Source organism: Rhinopithecus bieti, unplaced genomic scaffold (genome assembly GCF_001698545.2).
Source record: "Rhinopithecus bieti isolate Rb0 unplaced genomic scaffold, ASM169854v2 scaffold_7967, whole genome shotgun sequence".
NCBI lineage: Eukaryota > Metazoa > Chordata > Mammalia > Primates > Cercopithecidae > Rhinopithecus > Rhinopithecus bieti.
The window spans coordinates 109,001-119,720 of record NW_016806112.1 but is presented as its reverse complement, the minus strand read 5'-3'; the positions used below and the strand labels follow the sequence as shown (position 1 = coordinate 119,720).

At 41.7% G+C, this 10,720-nt stretch overlaps 1 protein-coding gene across 4 annotated transcripts in view; it reads left to right on the top strand.

Annotated features, from left to right (window-relative positions):
• The first annotated feature begins 221 nt into the window (after positions 1-221).
• The window catches only part of ZBTB43 (zinc finger and BTB domain containing 43), a 32,917-nt gene continuing 22,418 nt past the window's right edge, over positions 222-10,720 (top strand). Inside the window, exons 1-2 of one of the 4 annotated variants that reach the window (XM_017874739.1) lie at positions 233-397; positions 4,018-4,139. The gene's annotated coding sequence lies outside the window, so the exon portion shown is untranslated. Of the gene's footprint in view, positions 398-4,017; positions 4,140-10,720 lie in introns of all 4 variants that reach the window. The other 3 variants (XM_017874738.1, XM_017874740.1, XM_017874741.1) reach the window with 3 other exon arrangements.

Sequence of the window (10,720 nt, the reverse complement as noted above, 5' to 3'; positions counted from 1 at the left end):
TACCGCGCCTGGTCTATGTCAAGGTTTTAAGAAGATTTAGAACTCGGTATCTGCTCCCCTATTTTCAACAGCTTAGTCAGTCCCTAACATTGATTGACCCACTCCAGACTATACTGCGCAGGCGCCCGTTACCTATGCGCTCTCTCAGGACGCCTAGCTCAGACAGTGAATCCCGCATGCGCACTCCTCTTTCTCTCTGACGCACCCCCGGAAGCACTGTCAGTTTCGGGGGGCGGTACCTGGAAGCGTTTCCGGGGGCTGAGGCACAGGCTGAAGCTGTTGCGGCAGCGAAGGCTAGAACGGGCCTGCGCCGGCGGCGGAGAGGATCCCTTGGACGGGGGATGTGAGCGCTGAGCCCTTGGCAGGTACTGAGTGGCCAGGACCACGGGCAGCAAGGGTAAGGGAGGAGAAGTTGTTGGGGGAGTTAAGGGCTCCTCTGCAGGCCCCGACGCACGCGCCGCTTGCTCCGCCAGGCCCATTCCGTGGACCGGCATGCTAAAGCCCCGCGCGGAAGGTTGGGGTCCCGGCGCCCCAGCTCCGAATCCCGCAGTCTCCTGCCCACGCGGCGCGCAGACCGCGATACCAAGGCCTTTGGGGCAGCTTCTCTCCCAAGGTCACCCTCGCGGCAGCGGAGCTCCGCCGGCCACAGCGCTTAGAGATCCTGCCCCTGTCCGTCCGCTGGCCTTTCGGGGCATAGGGTGGGCGCGGCTTGACGGCCTCGGGTTCGAGCCACCAATGCGTGAAGCGTGAAGAGCCGAGCTGGCAGAAAGACTGCGCCTGGACTTCTCTGATCTTCTTTTTCCTTCTGTTTCACCCCGGTTGCTGTCTCTGTCACCTGTTGTAACCTGCCCTTTTTGTCTTTCAGCTAGGTCCCTGTCGACCTGATATTTCTCTCCACTTTGTCTTTCTCGGGGTATCTGGGTTCTGTTTTATATCAGTGTCCACCTTGCTTCTGTGTCTGTTCACCCTGTCTCTGCCACTCAGCCCTTGCTCTAATTCAGGGCCTGTCAGTCTGGCTTTTTGGCCATCTGTCTGTTTCTCTCTTTCTTCCAACTTTTATTTCCCGTCTTGTTTCTGTTTCCTAACTGAGTTTGTCTGGGTAGGGCAGGGCTACCCAGACCTCTGAGCCATGGAAGGTGACTCATGACCCCGTGAAGCTCCCTGCACTGGTGACACTCTCAGTGACTCGACCGCAGTTTGGCCTCAGCTCTGACAGGTGCCGCCCAACATAAGTGTCAGAGTGCGAGAGAGCCTGTCAGGGAGACAGGAGGCCCATTTTAGGGCCAGAGCAGCTTGATGAGTCCTAGCCTTTTCTCGCCTGTGGTTTTTCAGGCCTGCACAGCTTCCCAAATCCCTTCACTCCATCCACTTACCACGGGATGGTCTCCAGGGATCTCTGGAGCCTGCTCTTTGAGTTACAGCTGTTTAACAGGCGTGTCTACAGGCTAAGGAAGGATCAGACAGATCTTTGGGGCTACTGGATCAGTAGCAGAGTTTCTGGGAGAGCTGCATGCTTAGTTCAGAGATTGTGTCAGCATTTTCAGTTAAATTGTAAGAAACCTAATAACCAGGGATTTATTATTTGCTTTACAAAAGTACCACAGGAGAAGTAAAGCACACACAAAAGAACAAATATTGTTTGAGAGCACTTAAATGAAGTACGTAGAGTAAACCAATTAAGAGACGGAAAGTGGAATAGTTTACCAGGGGCTGGGGAGAGGAGTTAGTGCTTAATGGATACAGAACAGAGTTTTGGGGGATGATGAATAAAGTCTGAAAATGGGTTGTGATGATTGCACAATATTGTGAATGTACTTCACTGAATTGGACTCTTAAGAATGCTTAAAATTGTTAAGTCTTAAAGTTTTATGTATATTTTATACAATACAAAAAAAAAAAGTATTCATTGGAGACTCCTGAAACCAATAAGCTCCTTTTACGTGTAATTTTTCAAAATTCATTCTGTAGCTGTTAAGAACATCTAGTTGAACCTGTGTTTATTGATGCCTACTCTCTTTACAGCAGTGGGTACAGCTGAGGTTCTTAGAAAAGTTTAGTTAAATGGATATGGTTAAAATCTTCCTCAAGCTTTCTACTTACTTTCTGCCCTGGCTCTCTTCCCTCCGCCTTTCTTGGAATCAGTGCAAGAATCTGCTCATAAGTAGGATACTTGATAATTATACTCTTCACAGGAAGAAAACTCATAAGGTTGAAAAATAGCCCTTTTATTATAATGCAAAATTATGTGTTATTTCTTGAGTTTTCTTATGGGGGATGCCTTTGTGGGTTTTTTGTTTTTTAAAATCTCTTATTTAAGCTATTTGCCTTCAAGGTAGTTTATCAAACTTTCTAATAAGATATCGCAACTGAATTACTAGTTTATTTCATTGAATCCTAGATGCTGTTGATTATTTCATGTACCACTAAGGAAGAGAGAAACCCTGCTAATTAAACTATGGCTTAATGCGCTCTTATCGTTTTAGACTTTTTATTATTGAAAACACTTTTAGACTTAGACACTAAAAAATGGTATCAATGCCTATGCTAATGCATGTATATACAAAGGAAAAATAAGAATAACTTGGTTAAAGTATTCATTAAAGTTAACATTCCAAGTTCTACTCTTTATACTTTTCAGTTCAGAGTGTGTCCATATTTTTTCTAGCGTGTCATCCTTTGTGTCAAGAACATTGATGAAGACCTCAGCAGTTCTCTGTCATTGTCTCAGGCTGTGACAGCTATTAAAACTGCCACCTGGTGATCACATTCTGATTTCATGAATTTTAAAATGTGAAAAAATGAATGTCTGAAACTTAATTGAATAGTATCATTTTCATGAACTTTTCCTTTTCTTTTCTTTTTTTTTGTGATGGAGTCTCGCCCTGTCGCCCAGGCTAGAGTGCAGTGGTGCAATCTCTGCTCACTGCAACCTCCACCTCCCAGGTTCAAGTGATTCTCCTGCCTCAGCCTCCCAAGTAGCTGGGATTACAGGCGCCTGCCACCATACACAGCTAATTTTTGTATTTTTAGTAGAGACAGGGTTTCACCATGTTGGCCAGACTGGTCTCAAACTCCTGACTTCAAATGATCCACCTGCCTTGGCCTCCCAAAGTGCCGGGATTACAGGTGTAAGCCACTGCGCTGGGCCTGAACTTTTCCTTTTCACTCTGTTTATATTTGCAGTTAGAATAGGGGCTTTTGTCTTATTTGTAACATATTGAGGAAATAAGATTTTTAAAAATTTGTCGATATGTTGTTAATTTCATGAAATGAGTGCTGTTTCTGCCTTCTGCTTTCTTGATTTCAACTTCTTATCCTGAATTCTAATGCACATGAGGGCACAGTTAAAAACATTTCCTTGGCTTTATTGAAATTTGATGGAAGGATGATTGATGAATGGAGGGTTAGTTTCTAGAACATTACCTTCTCTTTTGAATCTCAGAGAATTTGCTGTAATGGAATGTTTGTCCTGGAAATTTTTAAGTAAAACATTCAGCCGTGGCTTAAAATTGAAGGGAGTCATGAATCAAACTTCACAAAGCAGGTGGCTTGTTTTTTTAAAAAACATCTTAAAATAGATTTTACTTAAGTTATTTGGCCAAAGTGTTCTAATTAGGAAAAAAATAGAAGAATACTGATTGACAATGGTCAGGAGACCAATAGCGCTCTTTCCAAAGGATATGTTAATTCTGCAAAATTACATAGTCATTGATCATGTTGGTTTTCTAGTTTTAACAAATACGCCACAGTAATGGATGAGAGGTATACGGGAATTATGCACTCTCTTTTCAATTGTTTTGAAAATTTAAAATTATTACAAAATAAGTTTATTTTTTTTAAAAAATACAAAGGCAGGAGCTACAGAGTTGCAGAATGAATTTAATATAACCAAAAATGCCAGTCTTGATTACTTTTCTTTCTGCCACTAATGTACATCTCTAGTGTTTATTAGCAAATATACATGTACATAGCATCATAGCATCTCTTTTACATTTTCACTGTTACTCTTCCTTCCAGAAGTCAATGTGATTTTATTTGAAGCAAAACTGAAATGGGTTCTTCTTCCTCATTCTATTCATATTGCTTTTTGATGGCCATGGCATAAGGAACTTTATCCCAGGAATACAGCTTTGCATTAGGTAAGCTATAAACTTGCTCATAATACCATTGTTAAAAATTACTTACTGTAATCATTTCTCTTTTAGCAAAAATAATAATGTATTTTGTTAAGATATTTAATTCCTCTAGACCAGAAGATTCTTTCTTCTCTTCTGAAGAGATATTACGCATTCTAAGGCCCACCACTGACATAATTTGCACTGATAGAACATTTAATGTCAGATAAATTTTTCTGCCAAGTGATTTTTTTTTTTTTTTTTAACTTAGAAAAATATTAGATTTGGAGTTGTGCTGCTGTTTGAATCCTGACATGCCATTTCTGAGGTGTGTAACCACGGGCAGGTCTTTTAATTTGAGCTTCAGTTCACTCATCTTTCAAAAGGATGCAAGGATACGGGAGTGTTGCACAATGTAGCTTTACATAGTGTGCTCTGTGAACTCTAAAGCATTTCACTAATGTAAAGAGTAGGCATAGGGAATTGGTATTTTTGTACATTTGTGCCAGGCTTTAAATTTACTGAAGCAACATTTACTATGTTTAAATTTGCTTTCTGTAGTAAGCATGCCAATTACCATATGCTCTGATTAAAGAAATCTCTGAAGGACTTCACAATAAGTAGCTAGTGGGTCTGCTTCCCTATTATATTGCTGTCATCTGTGTTTTTAGGATGTTTAATTGGTGTTTAAATCACGTATAAAATTTGACTTAGAGTTCCTCAGCTGAATAATAAATAGTGGCTGCTATTAAACTCATCAAAGTTGGAGGGAATCTGAAGGTCATCTAGTTCAAGATTTCTTCAGTATTGTTGCCCTTCATCTGCTTTTAAAAAGCCAAATAGCTTTTAAGAAGCAGAGTGGAACAGGCTGGGATTGGTGTGTTTGTTTTAGAACTGTTGCTATTGGATTAAAAAAATAAAATACATGCGCAAAGTGACATAAAACTGCTGGTATCTTTTTTTTTTTTTCTTTTTTTGAGATAGAGTCTGGCTTTGTCACCCAGGCTGGAGTGCAGTGGCGGGATCTCAGCTCATTGCAACCTCCACCTTCCAGGTTTAAGCAATTCTCTGCCTCAGCCTCCAGAGTAGCTGAGATTACAGGCACCTGCCAGAATGCCCGGCTAATTTTGTATTTTTAGTAAAGACAGGGTTTCGCCTTGTTGGTCAGGCTGGTCTCAAACTCCTGACCACAGGTGATCCACCACCTCATGCTCCCACAGTGCTGGGATTACAGGCATGAGCCACCGTGCCCAGCCGTCTTTTTTTTCTTTTTTTTGAGATGGAGTCTCGCTATGTTGCCCAGGCTGGAGTGTGTGGTGCGATCTCGGCTCACTGCAACCTCTACCTCCTGGGTTCAAGCGATTCTCCTGCCTCAGCCTTCCAAGTAGCTGGGACTACAGGCGCTGGCCACCACGCCCAGCTAATGTTTTTGTATTTTTAGTAGAGACCGTGTTTCACCATGTTGGACAGGATGGTCTCCATCTCTTGACCTGGTGATCTGCCTGCCTCGGCCTCCCAAAGTGCTGGGATTACGGGCGTGAGCCACCGTGCCTGGCCTGGGCCATCTTAAGTCTAAGGATGGTCAGTGTGCTAAAGTTTATGAATGCATTGTATATAATAAGATTATTTAGATTATTTGTGAAAATGATATTCACGTTTACTTTCTATACTGTCAAACTATAATGATATTCACAGCCAGGCACAGTGGTTCACACCTGTAATCCCAGCACTTTGGGAGGCTGAGGTGGGCAGATCACATGAGGGTCAGGAGTTCGAGACCAGCCTGGCCAACATGGTGAAACCCCATCTCTACTGAAAATACAAAAATTAGCGGGGCATGGTGTCACACACCTGTGGTCCCAGCTACTCAGGAGGCTGAGGCAGGAGAATTGCTTGAATCTGGGAGGCAGAGGTTGCAGTGAGCTGAAGTGGAGCTACTGCCCTTTAGCCTGGGCGACAGAGTGAGACTCCATCTCAAAAAAAGAAAAAAGAAAAAATTATATTCACCTTTTCTTTCCACCTCTTAAACTATAGTGGGCCTGAACAAGTGCTTTGGATTTAAATCTCAACTTTACTCCTTACCAGTTACATGACCTTAAGTTGCTTAGCTTTTTTGTCTATCTCCAATTCTGTACAATGGAAGTAAAAAATACCTATTGAGTGGGTTGCTGTGAAGATTAAGTGAGACAGAACATCTAAAGTGCTTTGCATAGACTTTGTACAATGTCTGTATGAAGCAGTTTATTTGTATATGCGTATCATAAATAGTAGTTGCTGTTATTTCCTATTAATGATGACATTTTCCTAGTCACTCAGTCATGAAACTTCAAAGTCAGCATTGGTACATCAGTTTGCCTTGCATTACTCTTTATTTTATTTCTTTCTTTCTTTTTTTTTTTTTATTGAGACGGAGTCTTGCTCTGTCGCCAGGCTGGAGTGCAGTGGTGCAATCTCGGCTTACTGCAAGCTCCACCTCCCGGGTTCACGCCATTCTCCTGCCTCAGCCTCCCGAGTAGCTGGGACTACAGGTGCCCGCCACCACGCCCGGCTAATTTTTTGTATTTTTAGTAGAGACAGGGTTTCTCCGTGTTAGTCAGGATGATCTCGATCTCCTGACCTCGTGATCCACCTGCCTTGGCCTCCCAAAGTGCTGGGATAACAGGCGTGAGCCACCGCGCCCAGCCTTATTTCTATTTTTTTGAGACGGAGTCTCATTCTGTCGCCCAGGCTGGTGCAGTGGGGCAATCTCGGCTCACTGCAACCTCCACCTCCTGGGTTCAAGTGATTCTTCTACTTCACCTCCCGAGTAGCTGGGACTACAGGTGTCCACCACCACACCCAGCTAATTTTTGTGTTTTTAGTAGAGACAGGGTTTCACCGTATTAGTCAGACTGGTCTCGATCTCCTGACCTTGTGATCCACCCGCCTCGGCCTCCCAAAGTGCTGGGATTACAGGCGTGAGCCACTGCGCCTGGCCACATGACTCTTCTTTAAACAACGTTATAGAGACATAATTCATAAGCAATGAAGAGGGGTTTTTTTTTTTTTAGTATTTTCACAGATTTGTATACCCATCACCACAATCTAATTTTAGAACTTTTGTCTCTCCTCAAAGAAACCCAATTAGCAGTTGCTCCCCATTTCTTCTACCCCCAGCCACGAATCTACTTTCTGTCTCTATGGATTTGTCTATTCTGGACATTTCATGTAAATGGAGTCATACACGATATGACCTTGTGTGTCCGACCTCTTTGATTTAGCGTAACGTTTTCAAGTGCCAGCTGTGTTGTCACATCTATAAGTATTTCATTCTTTTTTATTGCCAAATATCTATTCTAAGGATATATCCCATTTGTTTATCCATTCATGAGTTGATGGAACTTATGATGGTTTTCACTTTTTGATTTTTAAGAGTAATGCAGTTATGAACATTCATGTACAAGTTTTTGTGTAGACATATGTTTTCATTTTTCTTGGGTGTGTACCTAGGAGAACTGTTGGACTACGTGGTAACTGTGTTGAACTTCCTGAGGTACTGTCACACTGTTCCACAGTAGCTGTACCATTTTACATGCCCACCAGCAATGTATGGGCGTTCTAATCCCTACACATCCTCGCCGACACTTGTTACTGTCTGTCTTACTTTTCACAGCCATCTTAGTGAATGAGAAGGGGTGTTTTGTAGTTTTGATCTGCATTTTTCTAATTACTAATGATGTTGAGCGGTTTTCATGTGTTTATTGGTTATTTGTATATCTTCTGTGGAGAAATGTCTCTTCAAATCCTTTATCTGTTTTTCAGTTGGGTTATGTATCTTTTTATTATTGAGTCATAAGAGTTCTTTAGGTATTCTGGATGCAAGTCACTCATTAGTTACATGATCTGCAAATGGTTTCTCCCATTCTGTGGGTTGTCTGTTCACTTTCTTGATGGTATCATTTGCACCTTGTACTACTGCTGTATCTTCCTGTTGACCAGTTCTGTCAGTCTCATCAATGCCACCCCTTTTCCATACGCACTGTTACTTTTTTTTTTTTTTTTTTTTTTTGAGACATAGTTTCACTCTTGTTGTCCAGGCTAGAGTGCAGTGGCATGATCTTGGCTCACTGCAACCTCCGCCTCCCAGGTTCAAGCAGTTCTGCTGTCTCAGCCTCCCGAGTAGCTGGGATTACAGGTGTGTGCCACCATGCCTGGCTAACTTTGTATTTTTAGTAGAGACAGGGTTTCAGCATGTTGGCCAAGCTGATCTGGGACTCCTGAAATTTTGAGTGATCTACCCGCCTCAGCCTCCCAAAGTGCTGGGGTTACAAGCGTGAGCCACCGTGCCCGGCCCCACTGTTACTTTTATTATTACCTAGACTGTACTTGTTGAAATCTTATAATTAACTTCTGCTTCAGACTTTCTCCTGCTTTAGTTCTTCAGCAGATCAACCTTCCTTAACCATGGCTCACAACATGTCACTTAAAAGTTTTCAGTGCTGCCCCAATGCAGACGTCTCATTTGGCTTTTTCCAGATTTATGTCCCATCACTCATTGTCACTCGTAGAAGGAAGCACAGGTAATGGTGTGTGTGTCACCAGAGTTAGTCTTGAGTGGAAGAGAGCCAAGGGAGAAATGAAATGCCTTTCTGATGGTAATTTCACCATAGTCTAGGATCTTGCCCTTAATGTGATGGGACCAATAACTCAGTTTCTTCAACATATCATACTTACGATGTACCAAACCCGCAAGAGATTGAAGTATACAAACCAGAATGCCATGTGATTTATAATCTTTCTTTCTATGTTAATAAATGAGATTGGATTGTAGGGTTTTTTGTTGTTGGCCAAGATACCAGAGTTTTGTATAAAATTTATGAATTTTCTCCTACCCTATTCCCTTGTCCTCTTCTCCTCTTCTACTTTTAACATTTCTAGTTTTATCATATTGTGTAATCCATTGTATAGTCACATGTAATCAAATGTGCCCTGTGCATTTCTGCTTTGGGGAAGTTATTGATGTTCTCTGTAGCCACGTATATTATCATTTTTATAAATGTCCTGCAGACATTAGGAAAGAAGGAGTATTATTATTTGTAGAGTGTATAGGTTTTGCATTAAATTAGCTTTATTGATAGCTGTCTAAACCTATAGATTCTTATCCTTTGCCTACTTGATTTATTAAGAATTAAAGAGGGATACTTTTATTTCCTGCTACAATTACATTTTTGTTACCATTGCCTTATTTTCTAACATTGTACTCTGACACATAAACATTCACAGAGTAAACTTTATTGTGAATTATAGGATTCATCAGTTAACAATAAACTTTCATCCTGATGATTTTTGCATTGAAATTTACTTTGATATTAGTATTGTGTTGCTTGACTTTTGTTTTCATGTGATCAAGTGACTTTTTTTTTACTTTTGACCTTTTTGGTCATAAGTTCTTTCAACTTTTCTATGTCTGAAAAAGTATTTTGGGCCGGGTGCAGTGGCTCATGCCTTTAATCCCAGCACTTTGCAATACCGAGGTGGGCGGATCACTAGGTCAGGAGATCGAGACCATCCTGGCTAACACGGTGAAACCCTGTCTCTACTAAAAATACAAAAAAGTAGCCGGACGTGGTGGCGGTCGCCTGTAGTCCTAGCTACTTGGGAGGCTGAGGCAGGAGAATGGCATGAACCCAGGAGGTAGAGCTTGCAGTGAGCTGAGATCGTGCCACTGCACTCCAGCCTGGGCAGTAGGGCGAGACTCTGTCTCAAAAAATATTAATAATAATAAAGAAAAAAATATATTTTGCCTTCATTTTGAAAGATATTTTCATGGGTGTAGAATTCTAAGTTGACAGGCCTTTCCACCCCTCCCCCACCTTAATTTTAGTACTTTAAAAATGTTGGTCTCCTGTCTCCTGGCTTGCATTGCTTCTGAGGTTCTCTGTACTAAAGGGGTCTTTTTTTCTCTGGCTGCTTTTAAGATTTTCTCCACTGATTTTAAGTGATTTGGTTATGATGTGCCTTGCTGTAGTTTTTTTTTTTTTTTTTTTTTTTTTTGAGATGGAGTCTCGCTCAAGTTCCTAGGCTGGTGTGCAGTGGCCGGATCTCAGCTCACTGCAAGCTCCGCCTCCCGGGTTCACGCCATTCTCCTGTCTCAGTCTCCTGAGTAGCTGGGACTACAGGCGCCCGCCACCTCGCCCGGCTAGTTTTTTGTATTTATTTTTAGTAGAGATGGGGTTTCACCGTGTTAGCCAGGGTGGTCTCGATCTCATGACCTCATGATCCGCCCGTCTTGGCCTCCCAAAGTGCTGGGATTACAGGCTTGAGCCATTGCGCCCGGCCTGCCTTGCTGTAGTTTTTTTCATGTTTCTTGTGCTTGGAGTTTGTTGAGCTGCTTAGGTCTGTGCATTTGTAGTTTTCATCAAATTTGAAAAAGTTTTGGCTATTGTTTTCACATACGTATAAAATGTGTGTGTGTGTTGTTTTTATATATATAGTTTTCAATATATAAAACAGCACATATATATACACATATATATATACACATATATATACACATATATATACACATATATATATACATATATACACACATATATATACATATATATACACACATATATATACAT